Source organism: Schistocerca nitens, chromosome 1 (genome assembly GCF_023898315.1).
Source record: "Schistocerca nitens isolate TAMUIC-IGC-003100 chromosome 1, iqSchNite1.1, whole genome shotgun sequence".
In the NCBI taxonomy this organism is placed as follows: domain Eukaryota; kingdom Metazoa; phylum Arthropoda; class Insecta; order Orthoptera; family Acrididae; genus Schistocerca; species Schistocerca nitens.
In genome coordinates this window covers 646,183,308-646,205,913 of record NC_064614.1, presented here as the reverse complement: position 1 = coordinate 646,205,913, position 22,606 = coordinate 646,183,308, and the positions used below count along the sequence as shown (strand labels likewise).

Here is a 22,606-nt window from a genome sequence, read left to right as displayed (position 1 = left end):
TAACTGCAGCGTAAAGGCTCTCTGCAAACAGCGAGACAGCAGTGTAAAGGTACCGTTGAGGTACTATAGTAAACAGATGTTCTTTCACGCTCAAAATGTGGTAGTCGCAAGGCGAAAGAGGACGTCGTATGTGTGAAGCCTTTGAATGTAGAACGTCCTCACTCCAGGTATTTCCATCGTTTGAAACAGCAGGAAGAATCATCTGGAGCACTTATTAGGCAGTTTCATACGTCACAACAAATTTTCCAGTTTATTTTGAATATTATTTAAGAAAAAATAATTAAACATAAGAGTATTCGGCCCAAAGTTAGTGATGCAATTTCTGTAGCAGAGAGGTTTTTAGGTGTTCTCACTCTGAAGTAATATTTCGCCAAATATAAACATAGACTTTCGCGGCCATTGTCATATCCAATAAAATGTTTCTCGGTTTGTGACCGCATTGCTAATATGTAAAATTACCGACGTTTCGCTCACTGTTGCAAGTGACCTTCAGGGTGTTTTTATTTACTGAAGAAGGTCACTTGCAACAATGACCGAAATGTTGGTAGATTTACATACTGACAATGCGGTCACAAACGGCAGGGTGTTTTTGTTTACTGAAGAGGGTAACTTGCAACAGTGGCCGAAATAGTTAAACATAAGAGTACTCGGCCCAACGACAGCGCATGTTCCCACGCTGAAGTAATATTTCGCCAAATATAAAAGTAGGCTTTCGCGTCCATTATCACAGTCAATAAAATGTTTCTGGGTTTGTGACCGCATTGTTAATATGTAAAACTACCGACGTTTCGGTCACTCTTGCAACTGACCGTCTTCAGGGTGCTTTTATTTACTGAAGAAGGTCACTTGCAACAGTGACCGAAATATTGGTAGTTTTATACAGGGTGATCCATTGATCGTGACCGGGCCAAATATCTCACGAAATAAGCATCAAACGAAAAAACTACAAAGAACGAAACTCGTCTAGCTTCCAGGGGGAAACCAGATGGCGCTATGGTTGGCCCGCTAGATGGCGCTGCCATAAGTCACACGGATATCAACTGTGTTTTTTAAAAATAGCAACCCCCATTTTTTATTACATATTCATGTAGTACGTAAAAAATATGAATGTTTTAGTTGGACCACTTTTTTCGCTTTTTGATAGATGGCGCTGTAATAGTCACAAACGTATAAGTACGTGGTATCACGTAGCATTCCGCCAGTGTGGACGGTATTTGCTTCGTGGTACATTACCCGTGTTAAAATGGACCGTTTACCAACTGCGGAAAAGGTCGATATGGTGTTGATGTATGGCTGTTGTGATCAAAATGCCCAACGGGCGTGTGTTATGTATGCTGCTCGGTATCCTGGACGACATCATCCAAGTGCCCGGACCGTTCGCCGGGTAGTTACGTTATTTAAGGAAACAGGTAGTGTTCAGCCACATGTGAAACGTCAGCCACGACCTGCAACAAATGATGATGCCCAAGTAGGTGTTTTAGCTACTGTCGCGGCTAATCCGCCCATCAGTAGCAGACAAATTGCGTGAAAATCGGGAATCTCAAAAACGTCGGTGTTGAGAATGCTACATCAACATCGATTACACCCGTACCATATTTCTATGCACCAAGAGTTGCATGGCGACGACTTTGAACGTCGTGTACAGTTCTGCCACTGGGCACAAGAGAAATTACGGGACGAGGACAGATTTTTTGCACGCGTTCTATTTAGCGACGAAGCGTCATTCACCAACTTCGGCAACGTAAACCGGCATAATATGCACTATTGGGCAACGGAAAATCCACGATGGCTGCGACAAGTGGAACACCAGCGACCTTGGCGGGTTAATGTATGGTGCGGCATTGTGAGAGGAAGGATAATTGGTCCCCATTTTATCGATGGCAATCTAAATGGTGCAATGTATGCTGATTTCCTACGTAATGTTGTACCGATGTTACTACAAGATATTTCACTGCATGGCAGAATGGCGATGTACTTCCAACATGATGGACGTCCGGCACATAGCTCGCGTGCGGTTGAAGCGGTATTGAATAGCATATTTCATGACAGGTAGATTGGTCGTCGAAGCACCATACCATGGCCCACACGTTCACCGGATCTGACGTCCCCAGATTTCTTTCTGTGGGGAAAGTTGAAGGATATTTGCTATCGTGATCCACCGACAACGCCTGACAACATGAGTCAGCGCATTTTCAATGCATGTGGGAACATTACGGAAGGCAAACTACTCGCTGTTGAAAGGAATGTCGTTACACTTACTGCCAAATGCATTGAGGTTGACGGACATCATTTTGAGCATTTATTGCATTAATATGTTATTTACAGGTAGTCACGCTGTAACAGCATGCGTTCTCAGAAATGATACGTTCACAAAAGTACATGTATCACATTGGAACAACCGAAATAAAATGTTCAAACGTACCTACGTTCTGTATTTTAATTTGAAAAACCTACCTGTTACCAACTGTTCGTCTAAAATTATGAGCCATATGTTTGTGACTATTACAGCGCCATCTATCACAAAGCGAAAAAAGTGGTCCAAGTAAAACATTCATATATCTTCACGTACTACACCAATATGTAATAAAAATCGGGGTTCCTATTTAAAAAAAAAAAACATAGTTGTTATCCGTTTGACCTATGGCAGCGCCATCTAGTGGACCAACCATAGCGCCATCTGGTTTCCCCCTTCAAGCTAGAGAAGTTTCGTTCTTTGTAGTTTTTTCGTTTGACGCTTATTTCGTGAGATATTCGGCCCGGTCGCGATCAATGGACCACCCTGTATATTAACAATGCGGTCAGAAATCGCAGGGTGTTCTTGTTTATTGAAGAGGGCCACTTGCCTCAGTGACTGAAAAGTCGGTAGTTTTTATATCATGTCTATGCGGTCACAAGCCCACAAAAATTTTATTAACGGAGTATGTCGTCAGTTTTTAACCACATCTATTGCATATACTACATACGCCACATTACAAATTTTTGTTCTGATATTTTACCAAATAAGATGATTAGTTAGGCGAAACAGAGAAACAAATCCTCAAAAATTACTGTTGCCAGTATCATCCAGTATGAAGTGTGTGTAATGAGCTGTGTGTATCTGGTTCTTGGCGTCTCTGTGTTAAGAAAAGCCAGTTTAAAATCGTTCCTTGTAGTTCCAGCTCTTGACATTGGCTCATAAGCTCTCAGCATACATTAGATCTGCAAATGACGGTTTCGTTAAGAGGATACTAAGAAAATGAAATCGATCTACAAAGTAAATTATTTACAAATTACCCCTGCGATCCATCCTATAATATTGTTCAAAGAGATGGATTTGTTCAGGAGAGGGCTGTCAGCGGGTATTGAACGTATACAAAAAAGGGCAGCATTTATAGTCGCAGCTTCTTATGATCTATGGGAGAGTAAAATCAAATATTTTATTTGTCGCGATCGCGTTATGGAAGGCTGCACTGAATCACTTTCTGAATTTTGTTATAGCCAATGAAATTTACTTTCGGTGACAATTAACTCCAATACAATCCAAGGAGAGACTGCCGGAATGAGTGGCTGACTGCGGTGATAGCCCCAGGAAGCGTAGGAATATGCTCGCCGTCGATGGGTCTACTGCTGCGTGGCGTAACGTGAGTGACGCGGTACCGCCGTGCCGCTGTTTGACGTGAGTACGCCTGCCGAGCGTTGCTATGTTACCGCGGAGGCAGATATGGGCACGGGTGGCGCCTGGGCTATCGAACTCGCCAGCACTGCGCCTGCGCTAAGAACGGCTGGCCGGGGGACGTCCGACGTGCGACTGCGATCGCGTGGTGGCCGGCTCTGTGATGTAGGTACTGATGATACCTCACAAAGATTAAAACTTTGATTCTGAAATTGCTATTTTCACATGGAAAAATGGACACATGTCCCACTTCTCCGATTTTAAAAATCGGCCAGCCTAAAAATTTTTTAATAATAAACGTATACTATTTATCAAAAAGTAAGGCAGTTTTTGACCTTTTATTTTTCAAGTATATGCAAAGTAAATTGTAACCATGAAAGTGTTGATATCGGTTAATAGCTGTCCGGAGTCTGTGTAATTCTATTAAGTAACGTATCGCATATTGTTTAGAGTGAAGACTTTCCATTACAAACTTCATAAACGTTATAATTTCGAAAAAAAAACCGTGGTAATTTCGAAGAATGGTTGCCTATCGAAGTCGCTGGGTTCAAACGATGCATATCGAACGTGCGATCGTAAATCGATCATCAGACTCCGGTGGTGGGCGTTGTGATGAATTGTTTGTGATCGTGGTTTTTATCTGTTTTCCGTCGTTCCCTTACTTGCTCTAAATTACATACCTCTGCGACTTATATGTGAGCTGCTAGGGAAACCCAGATGATTTGTGTCGTTAGTGAGTGGGATGTCTGGTGTTCTTGACGTTTCTTCGGCGGATTCTCTCACATGGAAGAATGTAATTCCATGTTTATCCAGTGTAGAATACTGTTCGACTTTTTGTCGTAAATATGGAGTACTACCGGACGAGGAAAGAAGGGACTGTGTAGACTGTGGTGGTGCGAAGTGTGTGAAACTTCGTAAGAACAGTTTCGATGCTGAAATACAGTTACAATTTCATTGCGGGTAGTGCAGAAAACGAACGAGTATCAGGAAGAATACATGGCTCGACTCTTGCAGATTATCCATCCAGACCACCGTAATGGACTTTCGCATGACGACAACACCGACGACGAGTTAGGTAATTTGTCTCCTTTGCAATTACAAGTATTTTTGTAACACACTTCTGTTGTCGTTGCTAGCCGAGCGGGATTAGCCGAGCGGTCTCAGTCGCTGCAGTCATGGACTGTGCGGCTGGTCCCGGCGGAGGTTCGAGTCCTCCCTCGGGCATGGGTGTGTGTGTTTGTTCTTAGGTTAATTTAGGTTAAGTAGTGTGTAAGCTGATGACCTTAGCAGTTAAGTCCCGTAAGATTTCACACACATTTGAACTTTTTTTTGTTTTGGAGTTGCTGTAGTGACCAACTTAAACATACTCATAACGCCCGTCACTAGAGTTGCATGATGGATTTACGATTGCACGTTCGATATGTATCGTTTGGATCCAGCGACTTCGATAGGCAATCATTTTTGGAAATGAAGGATGTCCGGTACTATCCGAGGTACCGCTACTTGCTGATTTCTTCCTAACATAGGACATGATATAAAAATATAGAATCTGGAGTCCTCTTCTTAGTGTGGAAGGAAAGAAACAAAAATAAAGTGTTGCTGGGTCGTAAATAGGTCGTGTTGACGGAGGCGCATTTTTCGCAGTCGACAGTTCCCTCGGCCGCTGGTCGCTGCCTGCCGCGACGGCGAACGCCTCGAGTCGCCTCGCGTCTAATTAGGCGCTGCGTCTGCCGCAGTTTCCGCTCCGGAGTTAATTTGCACGCAGTCGGTAATTAATGAGTATTACAAGCGTTCTAGAGGTGGGCTCGCGCGCTACATTGCACCTGCTCTCGCAATAATTTTCCACAAATTGTTCAGAAAAGCGGTGCCCAGTGTAATCCTGCCACAAACCAGTACCGCTGCGCTAAACTCTTAATGGGCAGTGATAGAGCTCGGTCGCTCGGGCGAGCGGGTGAGACACCGGGCGGGAATGGCCTCGTTCACTGCGTCGCCAGCCAATTCTGACGGCTGCTTCTGCGCCTGTCCGTAATGTCTTTAGCAGGCGGTATCCACCATCCTTAATTACTTTCTTTTGACTCCGTGATGCAGCTGTCACATTTTCGGGAAACTGGTTACTCATACATGATTACATGTCACGGAAATTTCTTTACACTACCGTAGGTCAAAAACAAGTTACTCCAGGGTAAGACCCATCGTAATGAAACTTTTAATATAGCGGCGAACTGCAGACCGTGATGTAATTGACTCAACTCGCCGCCCTTTTCGTAAATCCGACGCATCGATCTATCCCAAATCGATTGCTTCAGATGGTAACTGCTGTGTTCGCCATAATTTAAATTCTACATTACAAAAGTTGGTTCTGATGTAGCATAACACACTTTCCTAGTCTACATGAAACCACTTGACATTATCCTCTAGAAATTTTCCCAATTTACCTACATGCGTTAGAAGTCAGAAGCACCTCTTATTCTCGGTGCCATAATAGCTTTTATGGAGGATAGCTTCCATCAGCTAACCCTACTAAGTGTGATACGAGGACACTGCTCATCTTAATTTTGACACATTTTTAGAAAATCCTTTTGAATCAGTTGTAGGCTATATTCCAGTTGAGGCACTAGGTCAAAATACGTAGATTCTGTAATTAGTTTTACTTAAAAGGCTACGTTTTAATTTCAGTGTCGCAATCAATTTCAGTTTCGTAATCCTCTGATCAAACGAAATATGTTGATATACATCACGATAACATCCTTTTTGATTTTTATTTTGACAGTTTTCAAAGTGTTTCTAATGCATTTTTAGTCACCCAACTATCTCCCTTCAACCCGCTTCAAATAAAAATGGTTCAAATGGCTCTGAGCACTATGGGACTTAACATCTGAGGTCATCATTCCCCTAGAACTTAGAAGTACTTAAACCCAACTAACCGAAGGACATCACACACATCCATGCCCGAGGCAGGATTCGAACCTGCGACCGTAGCAGTCGCGCGGTTCCCGACTGAAGCGCCTAGAACCACTGGGCCACCGTGGCCGGCTTCAACCCGTTTCCAGTAGTATATTAAGTATATTATAAAGACAATTTACGTTATATAGAACCAGCAGCGTGTGAGGGACTCCGAACTTCATTTGTGTGCACTGAATTATCTATATAATTTGCTACCTTAAAATTACATGAAAAGTAATTTGAGTCCTGAGATACGTCGTAATTCTCATGTGGAACTTCTCTCACACTATGGGAAGCCACTACTATAAGAGCCTCACTTTACGCTTAGCGCTTGGGTGGCTGTGGTGACAGTCTTCACGCGGTATTCACGAATGCAGCTAGCAGGTGCTTTGCTAGCTGCTGATGTGCGTATGTTTCTAAAATGGTGCTGTGTTAGTGTTGCCTGAGGAGAAAATTTCAACACAGGCTCACTGAGGCAGTAAGACGTTTAAATGCGTCAGTATGTCCAGAATAATAATAAACAAACATTATTCTAAGTGAAACTTCCTGGCACATTAAAACTGTGTGCCGGGCCGAGACTCGAACTCGGGACCTTTGCCTTTCGCGGGCAAGTGCTCTACCATCTGAGCCACCCAGGCACGACTCACGCCCCGTCCTCACAGCTTTACTTCAGCCAGTACGTCGTCTCCTACCTTCCGGAGTGAAAATCTCATTCTGGAAACATCATTCTCACTCTTTGATCGTTATTTATAAAGACGTAAAAACACCTGCTTCAACCAGAAAATAAACCACTACAAAACGAATATATCCTTGAGGGTTGTGGATTTCTAAATCTGCGTTGTTAGCGAGGGCTCGATTTCATGCTATTTGTAATAAGCCGTAGGTAGATTTCACAGCGGCATTGAGAAATATGAAACAGCATATGAGGAAGACCTCTAATTACTCAGAAAGTGCCAAGAAGTAGCTTATAACGGCGAAAATGTTCCATTTCTCAGTCTTGATCAAGAAACCATGAAAATCTTTCACCCTTTTCACACCATGCCTGTAGAGACCGGGAGCGAAAATGTACATTAATAACAACTATTAGCGCCCATCACCATGCTGTCTGTTTTTACTAAAATGGGCAGCTGCCCTACAGTTTACTATCATGACTGTGATGCAGGCATCAGTTTCCTCGAGTAAGAGCAATTGGACTTGCCCTCTCGCTTAATCACTATGACTGTGATCAAGCTACTAACATAGATTAAAGGCAGGTCGTGAGATCAGTGTTACGCAGGTATGAGCGTTAGACAGACTCAAATAAACAGATACAGTAGTAAGCCAGTGCATAATTACCACCGCTCACCGCGACGTTGGATGGTGCCTGATGGCACTGCGGGCACCTGAGACGGTAACAAAAGAATCTAAGAGGAGCAGACAGTCGGTAGATCACCCTAGCGAAGATATGTGCTGCAAATGGGGAAATCTTTTGAGATAAGTGACACTGGCAGAGAACAAATTATTATTATGCAGAGCTGTTAACGAGTATCTCGAAAACGGCGAAACTGGTCGAATACTAACACGTTACTGTCGTCAACATCTACGGAAACTGGTAGAAGGACAGTGAACCTACCACTACGAGCTAAATGGTTTGACGTCCATTGCTCTTTACAGAGCGTGTGTTTAGGAGGCTTGTCTGCTCTCTAAAGTTGATAGATGTTCATGTCTGTCATCTTTGCCGAAAGAGCACAATTTCGAAGCGCACCATTCATCGTACACAGTTGAACATGGGGATCCGCGGCAGACCACTCCTACGTGTTCGCCTTGAAACGTCCCCTTTTGAAAACTTATACACGTGACTGGGCTTAAACTGACACACAATGTTTTTAGCGCAACGCAATCTGACTTTCAATAATCCCTACAAAAGAATGGCCCCGACTAACATTAACCAATACCTTTCACAAATCACTTACCACACAAAAATCTTCATTACTCGAACTACTGCAAAACAGCGAACGCCACTACTGCCAGCTAAATAAAAGATTCAAACTACTGAAGGCACTAACTACTGATAGGCATAGTTAGAAAATGAAAGATTTTGATAGAGAACAAACAATGTATTTACCTTAATAGTCATAATATATATATAGCAGTTCATGACATCCAGTCTTACAAATTTCAAAACTCCGCCATCTCTCTCCCCACATCCACCACTGCTGGCGGCTCACCTCCAACTGCCGAACGCTATGCGCTGTTAACATCCAGCTGCCCAACACTACAATGGCAGACAACAATGCAAACTAGCCACAGACTGCACACAGCACAGCCAGTGATTTTCATACAGAGCGCTACGTGGCGTTACCAATAAGAAAACCATAACCACCACTTGTGCACTCACAAAGTTTCTGGAATTGTCCTTAGAACCAGCAATGCTGTATCCAGTCCCTTGCTGAATTATTAACACACGTGCAAACACTAACAGTCCCTACTTCTCACATATTGTCCATATACTATGACCAACAGAAACGTGTGCAGTGAAATGTAACTTACAAGTTAATAATATGATGAACTGGTATTAATTACAATTTTATAACATAAGAATACAATAACAACGGTACAAAAAACATAATTAAAAACATAATAATGCAGATAACATTTGTAGTAATAGGGGCTTTACAAAAGAATAGAAATAAACATATACATCAGTGTTACAGGAATTATGACATAAGTAAATACATAAAAGATCAGAATAATTATTGAAACATCAACTTCACACATGAGCATTGAAACAGAACAGAATTAATGTCTAACATCTTTACAAAGTAAATAACATATTATTAATGCAAATTATATTTGAGGATAACAGTATTCCTCGTCATAGTTCATGTAGCTGAGTATTAGAAAAATTCTACAACATAAGTCTTATCAGATAAACATATAAAGACAGGAAGAACATAAATACACAAGGGTACACAAACACATAGTGGGATAACACAAGGAAAGGACAGGGTTTGTTTTACTGCAGTATTTTGCAAACAAAACTTTCTTTACTCCTCAGAGATCTCCCTTCGTTCTTCATTATTTCCAAAAAGTCCTATCTATACCTGCTTTCTGTACTTTTCTCATATAGCCTCTCAGTGCATTTCTTCAAATTCATCACAACTCATTCTCTTATAGGCTACCACCCTTAAGCTAACTTAAATCTACTGAGCTCAGATGCTAAACTAAGGGACGAGGCAATGCAGCAGCACAAAACAATTAATACAAACAGCAATGAAAAAAAATTCAAATTGGCAAAGCAAGCTACAGTAAATCTAAATTACCAAGCAATGCAACATTACAACTAATATTAGCCAATGTGCAGCAACAAGAAAAATAAATCAGTAGTAAAACTAGCTTAACAGAGTAATACAAAGTGAAATTTAGTAGCACTATGCCTGGCAAACAGCAGCAGCAAATGCAATAACTGATATCTGAACATGACATAGCTCAAGCAGAAAAAATATTACATTAAAGACAACAATGCAGACAAGGGAAATGTATATTCACATCTTAATGTCTATGTAATTAAAGTGGTACACCACAAGAAGTTATTCTACCAAAAAAATTACCAAGTAGTTGAAAAGAAAATTCCGTATGCAATTCCTGTGAAGGGAAATGTCTTTTTATGCTCCTTCATTTTTTTTGAATAGATCATAAAATTATTTACTAGATCTGTAGGCATAAAATATTTATATTAGTACATCTATTAAATTTTATTTTAACCAATGCTGCAGTGCAGCTAGAAACTAGATATTAAACAAAATGAGTAAATAAATACATAAAGCAAGCCATATGGCATTTCTCTCAACTAGCAAGACAATAGCCGTGAACTGTTTCTCATCGTTTCATTAGGCATTTTAGTAAATATCATAAATTAAGAGCTCCACAGTATAATCATATGTTTTCAAGTTTGAGCGTGTCGTATTTGCGATGCTTTCTACAAAAGAATGTCAATAGCGAGGATAATGGCCTCTCTTTTTTTTTTCTACCTGTGCCTCTGAAAAGGCACACACTAATGGCTTTTTCTCCGGGCATCTGACACAGCTGGGTACCCACGACGCATTAAGTGCAGGTGGTCACTTAACTTTCTTATGGAAATATTTACGACAACAGTTTCCGCTACAGTGGCAGTCTCGTATAAAAAAATTCCACAGGTTGAGAATTAGCGTTACAAATGTGTAGAAACAAAATCCTATTGATATAATAGTATCCAAAAAATTTTCGTCGGCATTGTAATACATTCACACATTTACATACATTTCATAACTCTTAAAGTACGATTCTTGGTTTCCAACAACCTTTTTCACAAACCAGAGTCCCTAACCACTACTCATTATTCCTTACCTTTTTACACATATACATATTCGTCGACACTTCTTCAATACTTCCTCATAACAGATACGTAGCATAATCAAATAACTCATATAGCATCACCTTATCAATCATAAACATACGTCAGCAGCATAATACACATCGTTGTCGTAATAATAACATCATAACACCTCAGTCAAATCTCAAAAACGTCGTAGCTTTCTGCAATAATTTCAAAACCTAAAGAAAATTCTCTGCTCATTTCAATAGTGTCATCTACCTCAAACGTACTTTAAAAATCACGATCTCATACCAAATACATCATTCAAAGCTCCCATAGTATCACAATGGTTCCAAAAAAATATGAACAGTTCACACAGTACAGACAAAATACAGTTTCATAAGTGTGAAGTTATCCAACTGTGTAATTGTGTAAACATGTGTCACTGATGTAGTAAAAAAAGCTTATCTCTCAGTTAAATGATCAGATAGCTGTGTAATTTATGTGTTAGAGGAATATGGTACCGATGTGTAAAGTTGTATAAGCAAATACCATATAAGCTAGGGCTCCTTGTGCTTGCCAAACACATGATACACAAAGTAAGTGTGTACCCCCCTGAGGATTAATGTAATTATCCCCTCAGGTGTTACAGATTACAGCAATGGAATGAAATGTATCACGGAAAACCTTTGTATCATTGTACTTCAAATATCTTTAAAAATAAATGATTTAAGTGCAAAATTAATCACTCAAATACGTGTCCTGTAGCACTAAATGTGCGTCTTGCTGTAAGATAATCTCTGTGGAAGTGTCGTATTTATTGTCCTCCGAAAGCTAAATTCTGCAGAAGCCAATGTACTTACCTCATGATAAACAAAAGTGAAATGCTTTGCGTATAGATATCTTAGTTATTACACTTATTGCCGTGATGAAGAAAGTACTGTGCTGTAACGTATTGTTGTGCTATGGAAAAGGCTGTCTCATTGTAGCTATACCACAAAAGTTACTACTAAAACATGTTTTACTTTCCAGAAGAATTCAGAAAAACTGTGCAGATATAAAACAGAAACAGCGCAAAAGCAACAATGTGGATTGTGTCACACATGAGTAGCGTCGTGATATAATCGTGTAGCTGACAAACTAACCACTGTGTCATCTGGTATCTCTCAGAAAGTACTTTAAATCCAGAATGTATTTTCAAGTAAACCAAAATGTTGCATTAAAATCCAGTATATGTTCTAAGAATGTAAGCCTGATAGTCATTACGTAATCGTGCAACTAACAAGCAAGAATGTACAAATAACAACACTGTGTCATCTGTTCACTATAACAATGCATTCGTAATTTCTGTTTAAAAATGTTTCCTAGGTTCTAGGCTGGATAGTTAACTTCAAAACATTGTTGCATGATAACAGTTTCTCAGTGTGACAAATTGTACTAGTAGTGTGAAGTGAAAAATTTTACAGCCAAGACTAAGTTAAAAGCAGATTGTCTCTCAGTAAACGGTTTTACCTGTGAAATGTGGTGTAAACCTTTACTCTTCCTAGTATGCAGAGTTTCAACTTGAACGCAATTATCATACGGTATACGTCGGTAAAGAATACTGGAATTTTTATCAAGGTTAGTGTCTATGTAATTTTTCCCTGAGCCAGTCGGCGCACGTGGCTGCCTGCGGTGCGAGTCATTGTCTCTCTCTTTGATGGCGTGCGTCGTTATTGGTATTAGGAGACCTAACTTCTACAAATTCACCTTGTCGAGAGTGCCCTGCTCTGTTTGAATCCCACCAGTTCTGATGGAATTCAGGTCTGTCGTTTTGTCAGTAGTTTACATAGTTTCTTGTTTGTCGGTCATGTGGTGGAGAATTTCTCCCGGAATCGTAACTGCACGCTGAACTGTTGCGTCTGAAGTTATTCTGTCCCCCTTGATAATAATTATTTTGGTTCCCATATTGTCTGTTTCTATGGTTGTCTCTGTCACATTCATTACTACGAAAATGCGATCTTTCTCTGTAACTATTACTCTACCAGTGGTTGTCATATGGGTGGTGTCTGTTTTGGTCACGATTTACGTTGTAAGAATAGCCTTGTCGTGTCAAGTTATTATTTCTTTCAACGCGGAATTGCGACGGATGTTACCTGTAATTGTTGTGCTCCTGTTTTCGCGTTCCGCGATTGTCAGTGTCAATTTCCAGTTCTTGTAACAGTCCCTGAAAAACTTCAATGTCGTCTTTGCAACGTCCTGCTAAAATAATATGTCGCAAATGTTCAGGTAATTTGATTAAGCAAATGCGGATGAGTTCTGAGGGGCTGTATGGGTTTGACAGGTACTGATTCTTGTGCAACAGTCTTCAAAATAGTGGACAAGACTGGAAAATTCAGATTGTTCAAAGTGTTTCATCATCATGATGCTATGTTTTACTCGGTCTTGTGTAGCATGAGACCAATATGCTGAGAGGAACGCATGGTAAAATTCTCCTTCACTGTGACAATCGTGAATGACCGATCGCATTCTTTCAGCTGGTTCATTCTCTAAGTAGCCACACAAAATTCTAATCTGTGCTCTAACGACCAGTTGGGAGGAAAACAATGAGAGAATTGATGGAGCCATGCTTGTGGATGAATGTCGTTGCCAGAATTCTTAAATGTTTTGAATTTACGTGTAGTAATAAACAGCTTATAGTCAAAATCATCGTTTCGGCGAGTAGCATATCGGTCATTGTTACGTCGTGTCGGCGGTTCCATCTCAAAATTCGGTGCACCTTGCCAATCTCTTTCATAATTTCCGAAATGCCCTGTGTTATTATTTTGTGGCTTTTCCGTATTTCTAAGTCCCTCTTCCCGTGTTGGAGCGCGAGTGTCCTCTGAAATATGTAATTTTTGTATTACTTGTGCCAACTGATCTTGTACTTCCCGGATTTCTCTTTTGTGTTGCGTATTAATTTGATTCTGATTTTGTTTGAATTTCTTAATTTGTTCATACTCTTCTGTGTCAGTGATGGCTACAGGTCTTGTGTCATTCAGATCATCATCTACGTTTGTAGATAAGTTAGTGAACTGATCTGAAAGTTCGGCTACTTTATCCGTTAGTGAAATTATTTCCTCTGTGTGTTTTTCTGAACCAAGTTTCAGTGTGTCCATTTGTGTTGAAATCGTATCTACTGTGTCCTTTAAGTTTTCCTGAGTTTTTGCAAGATGCATAACCGAATCGGTAGATGCAACTGAGTCAATTTTAGCTTGCAAGGTGTCGTGATTTTCATGAACAATAGTTTGCAGTTCTTTTATGGCTGCTTTGTGATTCTGTAATGCATTTTCATGACGCGAAAAAATAGGTTGGAAATGCTCACAAATTTGTGTTTTACGTCAATACAGACTTTTTGACATTTCGATTCGATTTTATGTAACTCAGTAGTTAAATCTTCACGTGTTTGTTCAAGTGTGGTGTCTAACTTTTGAAGATTTTGTTCCATTGCGTCTAACTGTTGCTGTGTTTGTCTCTGGTGTTGTTCCATTGTGTCTAACGTTTGAAGATTTTGTTCCATTGTGTCTAACTTTTGAAGCTTTTGCTGTGTTTGTATCTGGTGTTGTTCCATTGTGTCTAACTTTTGAAGCTTTTGCTGTGTTTGTCTCTGGTGTTGTTCCATTGTGTCTAACTTTTGAAGCTTTTGCTGTGTTTGTCTCTGATTTTGTTCCATTTCTTGCATTAGCTGTAATAACAATGCATTAGTGTCTGGAATCTGTTCCTCTACGCTTTTCGGCAGTGCATTTGCACCGGCAACATTCACATTTTGACAAGCAGAAAATGTGTCTTGACTTATTTGAGAAAACGTTGAGGATGCAAAACCTGAATCTACGGTATTTGCAAAATTGTGTCCCGTCATTTCGGATTCCTGAGGCGAGCTGTTGCCGAGCGATCGATCGATAATGCTTCCCTGTACACTAACTGTTTCACTGCCTACGCCATTGTTTGCCGCCCGCTCCATTTCCCTATGCACAATTACCAAATTACTATGTTGAACATTAGTTAATTCATTACACGGTGGCGCTAACACACTGCTTTCGTCTTCACTGTCATTTCACAGTTTACTTTGGAGCCTAGTATTACGTTTTTCACACGCCATTATTGTCACAATATTTCACACGACAACACATAAAAACACAATTTGAAGAGCAAACATAAGAGAACACATTAACATAGCACTGAAAATAATGTCTACTTAATTGCAGGCGCAGCTGCGAAATACTTGGTGCAAATCTACATGCATGTTACAACTGTTTTACTGTACAACAATGAAAAACTACAATTACAAAGGAAATTCTCTCTATGATTACGCGCTAGCAATAAAAAAAGGCTACGCTAATTACACAAACTACAAGAAAAAAATCAGAAGATTCCAGTGAGGTATCCTCGGCTAAGGGTCGACATATGAAACGTCCCCTTTTGAAAACTTATACACGTGACTGGGCTTAAACTGACACACAATGTTTTTAGCGCAACGCAAACTGACTTTCAATAATCCCTACAAAAGAATGGCCCTGACTAACATTAACCTATACCTTTCACAAATCACTTACCACACAAAAATCTTCATTACTCGAACTACTGCAAAACAGCGAGCGCCACTACTGCCAGCTAAATAAAAGATTCAAACTACTGAAGGCACTAACTACTGATAGGCATAGTTAGAAAATGAAAGATTTTGATAGAGAACAAACAATGTATTTACCTTAATAGTCATAATATATATAGCAGTTCATGACATCCAGTCTTACAAATTTCAAAACTCCGCCATCTCTCTCCCCACATCCACCACTGCTGGCGGCTCACCTCCAACTGCCGAACGCTATGCGCTGTTAACATCCAGCTGCCCAACACTACAATGGCAGACAACAATGCAAACTAGCCACAGACTGCACACAGCACAGCCAGTGATTTTCATACAGAGCGCTACGTGGCGTTACCAACATAAAAACCTAAACAGCCTACTTACAGCCTGTTGGCCCAGCGACGTCATCAGTTATGTTTGCAGTGGGCAGGAGACCAACGGAATTCGACCATCGATCAATGGAAACGTGTCGGATCTTCGGGTGAATCACATTTTTGCTACGCTAGGTCGGTGGTCGTCTGCACAAACGCCGTCATTGAGGAGAACGGCGGCTCGAAATCCGCAGCGCGCTACGAACGCAGGCTGGTGGGAGCAATATTAAGCTGTGTGAAACATTCTCCTGCGCTTGTATTGGACATGTTGTATTAATCGAAGATATGCTGACAGCGGAGAACCACCTGGATACCTTCATCCTTGTTGTCTTTCTCGATGGTGACGTCATCTTTCAGTACTATATGTATCCATGCTTCGAAGCTAGAACCAGGCAACAATGATTTGAAGATCATTATAGTGAACTCACATTGATGTCTCGGCGGCCAAAATCACATATTGTAAATCCTATGGAACCCACTGAATCGTTGTCGGGTGATTCAAATGGTTCAAAAATGGTTCAAATGGCTCTGAGCACTATGGGACTTAACTTCTGAGATCATCAGTCCCCTGGAACTTAGAACTACTTAAAACTAACTAACCTAAGGACATCACACACATCCATGCCCGAGGCAGGATTCCAACCCGCGACCGTAGCAGCCGCGTGGTTCCGGTCTGAAGCACCTAGAACCGCTCGGCCACAGCGGGCGGCTCGTTGTCGGGTGACATCACCGCGTACGGTACTCAGCGGCCCGTTATTTGCGCAAATTACATGACCCGTGCGTAGACATCTAATGCCACATACCTCCACAAGCCTACCAACAAACAAACTGTCGGATCGCTGATACCCACAATCAGTGATATGTTTCTTTCCAAAGACGGACAAACAAGCTATTAAGCAGGTGGTCATAATGTTTTGGCTCATTAGTGTATATTGAAGATATATTCCGCAATTACAGATACAAAAGCTTATTTATTCAGTAACGGAGACAAAACTAAAGAGAGTGGAGAAGTGACTTTAAGTTTCAACTTTTACGTATTATTGGTCCTCTAGTCACAGCCTGATCAACAGGAGCAAATCTCACACAGAAGCTGTTTAAATACGCGAGGAATTAACAGCGAGCTAGAGAGAGATTCTGTCAGTTGATGACATGACGGAAGCAGAACATACAGCGTTTCCTGAGTTACAGCGAGGATGATTTCGAGGTTTACCTCCGAGTTACCATCGTAATATTTATATATTAATCAAGTTTTGCGAGTCGCGAGATATAAGATGCTTAAATGCTTTCATAGTGCCTAAACTATTGCTTCGTGGGGCCCGGAGGTTGGCTGTACCTGTCGCGGAAACGTGTTATATCAACAAAGCGGTCCAAAACTAAGATCCTGATGCTATTAAGATAACTGCTCCCAAAGAAAACAATCTACAGACCGAAGTTTCCCTACTTTTTACTGGCAACCTGTATTTTCTCTAGCATTTCTGCAAGGGCCGCTCTTGATAAGTTGCCACGTATTTGCGTACTCTAACGGTAGCCTTCCTACTGCAGGTGGGTCGCTGTATGCGAAAGTGTTTAATTGCGTCATCTTGACAATAATTTGTAACTTTTTAAGGCAACTAGATATTGAATCGTAAAAATCAGTGTCGCTCGCAATGATTTATTAAAAATTAAAAATCGTACGTCAACTTGGTAACCGGTTTCGGTTTTATCACAAGTCATCTTCAGACCATGTCTCTGAAACGTTAAACATCAGCATTCTTTAGGGGGAAACAGGCGTCAAAATTACACATTTCATCTATACAGGGAGAACATTACTAAAAGTGACAAATTGCAAGGACGGACTCCGGACTGCAAAATAGAGGAAAGAGGGTCTTACGAACATGTGTCCAGAAATGGATGGTGCGCGTGCAACGACAACAAATAGTACTGCAAGACTGGAGTGCATAGCATCCATGTCACAACAGATGTTCGAAGTGGTCTCCATGAGATGTTGCCTCGTCGATAAAGAGATGGCAGAACTCCCTTGATAAAAACTAAACTGCGACCGAACAGGCCGTGAAGACCCAACTGTACCGACCGGCCCCTGTGTCATCTTCAGCCCACAGGCATCACTGTATGTGGATATGGACTGGCATGTGGTGAGCACACCGCTCTCCCGGCCGTATGTCGGTTTATGAGACCGAAGCCGCTACTTCTCGATCAAGTAGTTCCTCAGTTTTTTTCACAAGGGCTGAGTGCACCCCGCTTGCCAACAGCGCTCGGCAGACCGTATGATCACCCATGCAAGTGCTAGCCCAGCCCGACAGCGCTTAACTTCGGTGATCTGAGGGGAACCGGTGTTAACACTGCGGCAAGGCCGTTGGCCCCCTTAATTGTAATGATCTGGTGCAAAATCGATCGACAGAAGCCTTCCCGTAGAGGGAAATCCGCTGCTGATAATCCTTGCACTCGTCGCATTTGATAGGGATAGTAGCGTTTGTCATACAGGACATACATAATCGTACATTAACTTACACCATGTCACCGGGCCATTTTCCTGTACCGTGCACTAGGGTCGTCTCAACATCCTATAGGACCGGGTCCTACAAATATGGTGTATGCACAGTCCGCCACCTGAGTGAACTCTCTGAAAGGACCCATGATAGCACAGACTCCCAAAACGGGCTTGAAATGTCGCATGATGTGGTTGGTGTCTGTGAGGGTATTTGTTTTGGCATATCCGTGCTGCTTCTCGACCGTTTCTATCTGCTTGGCCTAAACAAACACCATCTCGGCTTGTACCCGATGCGCTCACAGTACGCTGCATCAATCACAGAGACTGCAGCAAGTAGTCAAATGAACTTTCATTCGTCAGCGTCGTCCATCGTGACAACGATGCATTTCAGGACACGTGTGCGTCCATCTCCAGTTAGGAATCTATCCGTGCAGTTGTCGGTTTTATTAGTGTTCATCCTCTATAGTAAATATGGATAGACAAACTCAATAAAATAAAAAGTTTTTATACCATCATGTGGTGACCAGGGACGAAGCGGAACATTGGTAAGTGTTGAAGAACATGACTGGTAACTGTTAAATAGTGTGAAAGCGTTTCCCGTTATTAAGGGGAAACTCAGCTGCTTACCTGCTGTATGACATTATTGGGAGCCAACAGAGCTTAACATAGGATGATGACACATATGAAACATAATACATCGATCTAGATGTAGATAAAATATGATATTAACGATTATATAAAAATCTGGATCTGGATCTAGATCGATGTTTTATCTTACATATGTCAGCATCGCATGTTAATCCCTGCTGGCTCGCAATGATTTCATGCCTCAGGCCAGGGGCGGTGCTTCCTCTTTATAGCGCTTAGGGTCGTGACGCTATTCGGTAGTTACCAGTGATGTCCTCCGACACTTACCAATGCTCTGCCGTCGTCGCTGTTCACCATCTCATGGTGTAAAAACATTTTATTTTATTAAGTCTGTCTATCCATATTTATTATGTAGATGAAGAGTGTAATTTTGACGCCTGTCTCCCTCTAAAACATATTAAAGTTCAACGTTTCAGAGACATGATCTGAAGACGACTTTTGACGAAATCGAAATCGGTTTCCACTTAGACGGACGATTTTTAGTTTTTAATAACGTTTTGCGATCAAGACTGATTAGTACTTTAATTATCTATGAGATCGCTGCTAATTTCCAGTTATGTATTAAAAAGTTGTTTGAAGATGGCTTTGACATACCACACACCAATGTTTTCTAAATTCTATGAAGTTTTCTGGGGCATGTCATTCCAATTACATACAAATTATGTACAAAACACGAGAATTACTGAGGTGCGTAGTAATGTTTCAAAACAACGTCTATTATGTATACGAAAACACAATTAGTTCCTTCAGACATTCGTGGAATGTTGATGATGATTCGACCTGATTTTCTTGACACAAAGGCACTGTGCCACATACAAACCACGCCGCTCCATTTGATAGCTCACAGCCCTCTGTGAATCCAACCCGTGGCCCGCAGTAGTTTTCTAGAAGTTCTGAAAGCATCTCGCTACATGCTAGCAGTAGACAGGAATGAGCTATAGACTGCCAAACGCTCAAAACTACATATTACTTTAGTGGAGGAAATGCATCCCATCAACCCCGAAAGGGTTAATATGGGGTGCGTCCACCCTTCGCCCTTATGGCAGTTTGAACTCTACTGGGGATACATTCAGTAAGGTATCTGTGTTTCTGTGTAGCGGTGGCAGCCTATTCTTCCCTAAGAATCGAAACCAGACAAGGCAATGACGTGTGACGCCACCATAACCACGAAATACACCCTCGTACCGTAACACCACCTCCCCTGTACTTTGATGTCGGCACTAAACGTGATTCCAGGAAACGTTTCCAAGCATTTGGAACCCAAACCCTTTCATCTGCTTACATCAGGATGAAAAGTCCATTGTCCACTGGCATCGCTCTTTACACCGCCACAAGCGTCGCTTAGTGTTGACTGCAGAAATGTGTGACTTATGAACTGCCGAGCATTGTACCTCATACTTTTTAACTCTCTACGCACATTCATTGTGCTAACTGGACTGATAGTAGGACAGATGATTGCTTCCCGCGATTTTATGCGATTTCTTACTAGCACATTCCGCAATGATCGACAGTCACCGGCCGCTGTGACCGAGCGGTTCTAGGCGCTTCAGTCTGGAACCGCGCGACCGCTACGGTCGCAGGTTCGAATCCTGCCTCGGGCATGGATATGTGTGATGTCCTTAGGTTGGTTAGGTTCAAGAAGTTCTAAGTTCTAGGGGACTGATGACCACAGTGCTCAGAGCCATTTGAACCATTTTGCACCTTTGAAACATCCTGTCTACAAGCTTTTACTGCTACCTAAGTTGCGCTCAGACAGTCAGGGATACAATACAACTGCAACTGAGGGCAGAAAATCAATAGCGTCCAGCTCCTTTCCTTAGTCGTCTACCGTTACTACCAATTCCAGACTTATCTTCTTTTATATCACGCTGATCTGATTTATACAAAAACGTGGAAATTCGAGGATACTCTCGTCATAATTAGAATCAATTTTTTTCCGCTGTAAACATTGTGTGGTGAGACATTGTATTTTTTCCGAGCTGTTAGCACGTTACAAGAACTGTAGGTCTCTCAATGTCTGCAGACGATGACCTGTGCACCTAACATCGAATCATGTCACTGATAAAAAATAGGCAATTTGGCGTTGCCCACTTCACTTAGTGGTCAATTTATTAGCAGTATTGTGAAGCTCTGAAATATGCACTGAACCTGAGACGAGTAAGTCACAGTGAGACTAGGGGCATCTGTATTCCAACTGTTAGGCAAAGACGTAGCGATATCGATGACTTATGATCAATAAGAAGAAATAAAATGTATCAAAAATGGCATCTTTTCATTAAGTTGTGCTGTACAGTTTTTATAAAAGATTTCTTTCCTATTGGCAGTAGGTAATACAACAAACTGTGTATTTACTAGAATACTTCGCTTGATGCACTGTATTGGATGCAGAATTCATGGCATAAGATTTTCGGACGCTGGTCAACGGCTGTATACAACCATTGTAAAATTTAGGCTGTAATCATCGTGCTTTAACTTTGCTAACGCTCTGCGTAGAATGTACCAGTCCAGTTTCGATGACTTCAGTGAGTTCCAAAATGGTACTATTGCCTTCTGCGTCTACATCTACATAGAAACTCTGTAAATCACATCTTAAGTGCCTAGCAGAGGGTTCATCGAACCACCTTCACAATAATTATCTGTTATTCCCCTCTCGATCAGCGCACGGAAATACGAACACCTATATGTTTCCATGTGAGCTCTAATCTCCCTTATTTTATTGCAATGATCGTTTCTCCCAGTAAAGGTCGGCGTCAACAAAATGTTTCCGCATTCGGAGCAGAAAGCTAGTGATTTAAATTTCGTGAGAAAGTCATGCAGCACGAGAAAAGCCTTTTTAAAAGTGATTTTCACCCCAAATCCTGTTTGATGTCCGTGAAACTATCTACCCTATTTCTCGATGATACAAACGTGCTGCTCTTCTTTGAACTTTCTCTATGTACTCCGTTAACTCTGTCTGGTAAGGATCCCAAACCGAGAAGCAGTACTCCAAAAGAGGACGGACAAGCATAGCGTAGACAGTCTCTTCAGTAGATCTGTTGCATCTCCTAACTGTTCTGCCAATAAATGGCAGTTTTTGGTTCGCCTTCCCCACAACATTTTCTAAGTGTTCTTTCCAATTTAAGTTGTTCGCAACAGTAATTCCTAGGTATTTAGTTGAATTTGCATCCATTAGATTTGACTGATTTATCCTTCTGCTAAAAATAGAATTGATTTGCCAGCGAACAAAGAACAGGAGTTGGTGATATTTAGGAAGATCTTATGGTGGTGGAGGAGAAGGAGAGGTGGGGGGGGGGGGGAAATGGAGCTGTGGTGCACATGTCGTTTATTAAAGCAGATAAATCCTTTGCGGACTGGAGGGGCTCACAAGCACGAAAGTTGCTGGGATTTAATACATTATACATAACAAAATGCTACGTGGATGAAATGAAACAAACCTTTTCGTTTCAGGTATTTTAAAATTTACGTTGGAAAGTATCACATTCGTTCAGTGTTTACACTACAGTTACTTCTGCTATTATCAAATTAGTCATTATTCGTTAGTCGTAAAAGTGATATGTTGTTTAGGTTC

The 22,606-nt window shown here is 41.3% G+C and overlaps 1 pseudogene; it reads right to left on the bottom strand.

Annotated features, from left to right (window-relative positions):
• Positions 1-18,142: 18,142 nt before the first annotated feature.
• Positions 18,143-18,260, bottom strand: LOC126203067 (5S ribosomal RNA; annotated as a pseudogene).
• Between the last annotated feature and the right edge of the window lie 4,346 nt (positions 18,261-22,606).